The following is a 3,876-nucleotide window of genomic DNA, read 5'->3' on the forward strand; positions in this document are numbered from 1 at the left end:
CATGTCACAAATATATCAAAAATGTTCGAAAAACATGCTAATACTATGTACATTTTCCACTAGAACATGCTAAAACTATGTACAAAATCCAGAACATGCTAAAACTATGTACAAAATCCAGAACATGCTAAAACTCTGTACAAAATCCAGAACATGCTAAAACTATGTACAAAATCCAGAACATGCTAAAACTATGTACAAAATCCAGAACATGCTAAAACTATGTACAAAATCCAGAACATGCTAAAACTATGTACAAAATCCAGAACATGCTAAAACTATGTACAAAATCCAGAACATGCCAAAACTATGTACATTTTGCATATACTTAAGAATATTGGGTAGCACTGTATTACGTATGGTTCATATAGGTAAGTATTAGACACATATTTCTTGAACGTGATTTGAACAATTCTCTTCTACGCTCTTATAGGAACGGTTATATATTTCTGTAAATAATCTCAGTTTACTACCAAATGAGAGATAAAACAGAATGTTAACATAAACCATTTTACCCAATTTACCAACGCAAAATTAATGAGAGTATATCGCACGTTGCTATGGATAATCGGCTTTTGAAAAGCCAACCACAAATAAGTTGTGCTTTATTTTATGCTCTTGTTTATATCATTTTTATTTTGTTAAGTCATCATTTGCTTGTTTAGGGACCTCTATGTTACATATGCGTAGTACCTTGTCTGCTAGGTGTAGGCGACCCCGCTCATTTTCGTGTTTCTTAGATGTAAATATGTTTTGTTTCATATGTTGTTTTTAACCTACGATTTATCGTAATCAAATACTCTAATAAAGTCAATATTCTTTTACAACATGCTGCAAAGGAAAGTTGGAATGCTAATTCAGTATTGATTTCATTGTAGAATTAAATTTCTCAACTAGAAATAATAAAAATCTGTTGGTTTTACTACAACGTAAACTATAGTTGTCGTCAGTACATCAGAATAGAAAATTACAAAAATAGTTTAAAATACCAGATGTTGGGACAATACATCAGGCCTGAAACTAAACGGAAGTTATTAAAACAAAACGACAGGACACGAACTATTGCTTTAGCTGGTAAGATGACCACTCAAGAAACAAATGAACGTTTAAATGATGGCTCCCTGTCTTAAAAACAGAATAATGGATATTTAAATCGAAATTTTTCATACGTTTTGGCATTCTTGGCAAACGTAAAAGATCGCTGCTGCCATTATGGGAGAGTATGTATCCTTGGGCAAAAAATTTGTGATAATTGTAACCCAGTAAACTGACAAAAAATAAAAATTTGCTCAATGTAAAAGGTTAATGCACAATCAAACGCAAAGTTGCAGACGTGATATAATTCGCAAGCGGGCACAAAGTATACAAAACTGAACACCCCAGTTATAACGTCTGTCCTTGCGCTGCCATGCGAGGGTAAATAAGTTACATTCAATCATAATGAAGTCTAGACAAGCCAACGTAAGATTTCGCTATGAACAACATATAAGGTAAAACGTTATTAAAGTTTTTTAATAAAATACACAAACGTTTATTTGAAAAAACAAGAAAGTTTCTAAAGTAAAAACTGATGCGGTCTTTGCGATTGGTACTGAGCAAACAAGATGCTAGTTTTTAAAACTGAACCGTTTCGGTTTTTTTCAGGCGTATTAATCTTTACAGCACGTACTCAAGCCTTACACAGAAACTCATCAGTCGTATCGAATCTACGAAATTGAGGGGCGCATTTACCGAGAAGATTAAAACAGATAGATCGGAAACAATCAAACAACGCTAGTAATAAAAGGCGCTGAGTTTTGCAATATTTTATTAGTTCCTCAAAAGAAATAACGTAAGTAACTTATTTGTTGTTGTTTTTTGTATGGCTTGTAGTAATTACATTTTATTGCAGATGAACAAGTCAGCACTTCTACTTTTGCTTCTCATCGGACTTCTCGTCCTCACTGAAACTACAACTGCTTGGTGGGTTGGTAGCCGTCGTCGTCGTCGCCATGTTACTCGTCGTCGTGCCCATTATGACCAACAGGAAATGCCACAAATGAACGAAAGTAAGTTACTGCCCGCAATTGTACTACTTTATATGTCAATTGTAAAAGCTTAACGTCTGTAAAAGTTAACAGCATAATTAAGTTTAAAAAAATGTTTTAACAACTGATGCCGTCGATCAATGGTTAGCGCGCATGCGTTGCGAGTTTAAGGCTCGTCACTGCTACCATTGTAGACGTATTTGTCCTTGGTTAAGACACTTAACAGCAAAGGCCTGAAACCCAGTGGTCACTCATGCTCTGTCTAAATTATCAAGAATACACAAAAAATAAAATACAAATTGAGTCATTAAAATAAATACCTATGATAGTTACCTTCATGGTATCTCATAAGCGGGCACAAGGTGTATGAAACAGAACAACCTTATCATAACGTCTGTCCTTGTTACTAATCCATACTAGTATAAATAAGTTTTATTGATTTAACATGTTAATACAAATATTTAAATTTTCAGATTCAGACATGAATTTAATCAAATGGATGGCTGAAGATCAATAAGTGTTCATTTATGTTTAAGCTGCAAATGTACAGTTTTAATAAATTGAACATCAGCAAATATAAATTGTGTTGTGTATCAGTCACCTTGTATTTTAAACTTTGTGAATATATAAACATGCGAAACAATTTCCAACACCGCCTAATTAGCGTCTATTGGAATCTAAAAAATTCACCCACAAAGTTATATACGCGGTAACTTGTAAACGGGCATAAATTAATTAAATAGAAAACTCGTGTTATATGACTGCCGTTGGGGCTCATTGAAATCGTTAAATTTAATGGATAAATTGATGAGTAAACTTATGGATAAATTTATGGGTAAAATTATAAATATTGTTAGCGGTTTATTTAAAATAGGACGACTTCTCACTTCGAAACACAAAACCAAAATGACCACATTTTAATGGGTAAACAACGGCTTAAAATGCATGAGTAAAAAATGCCAATACAGTATGATCACAAACGAAGGCAATATAGAACTTAGAAGACACAGTGATATACATAACCATAGATACCTAAATGTGTTTAGATACCTATGCTAGCACCAAGTGGCCACGATATGTTATGGGAAACTAAGCAAGGAAACGTACGCAGCTTATTTATTCTCACGTGACAGGATAACTACAGTAGTTATAACACGGTTGTTCATACACCTCGCACCCGCTTACCATTTACCACGTATGTAATTTATTTATTCTCACGTGGAGGGGCAATGACAGTTGTTATTATACGGTTGTTCATACACCTCGTGTTTGCTTATGAGTTTCCACGTACGTTGATTTGTGAGTGTTTTTTTTTGATTTTTTTGGTTTGTAAATATGTTGCATGGTTACCTAGTTCCGCTGTTGTTTTTCGTATTTCAAACGTCTTTAAACAAAGCCCATACCATTAGTTGCATGAGAGGTTGGACGTTATTTGATATTCGCGTCACATTTCCAGAGAATATCAATACCTGACTGTGTTGCTTTAAACTTATATTAGATGATGGGTAACGCCCAATGTATAGTGTAAGATTTTTATTAGGCTGTAGCATGGCACCGACTGTTTTTGTTATGTTGTAACAAATGTCATCGTAGATTCGGATATTTAGGAGGCTGTTATATCGTAACACTTAAATACGTTACAGTCGTTGTATGAAGATAGACCATGAGCACAAGCAGTGTTCGACTTGGTACGAGTTGCTAACTATCATTTCAGTGTAAATAGCTAATCCTATATCGCAGTGTTTTAAGTTAAAATCTTTTATATAAAAACACCATTCATACTGATCCTAAAAAAGTTAGAACTTCTAGGTGTCTTGCCCAAGATACAACCCCCACAATGGTAGCGACA

The 3,876-nt window shown here is 34.1% G+C and overlaps 1 long non-coding RNA gene across 1 annotated transcript; it reads left to right on the plus strand.

The window, feature by feature from the left end:
* The first annotated feature begins 1,784 nt into the window (after positions 1-1,784).
* LOC100183885 lies at positions 1,785-2,602 on the plus strand. Its single transcript, XR_182241.4, has 3 exons — positions 1,785-1,831; positions 1,892-2,048; positions 2,501-2,602. It is a non-coding gene; the product is annotated as an uncharacterized LOC100183885 (long non-coding RNA).
* Positions 2,603-3,876: the final 1,274 nt, after the last annotated feature.

Source organism: Ciona intestinalis, unplaced genomic scaffold (assembly GCF_000224145.3).
Source record: "Ciona intestinalis unplaced genomic scaffold, KH HT000468.1, whole genome shotgun sequence".
Taxonomy (NCBI): Eukaryota; Metazoa; Chordata; class Ascidiacea; order Phlebobranchia; family Cionidae; genus Ciona; species Ciona intestinalis.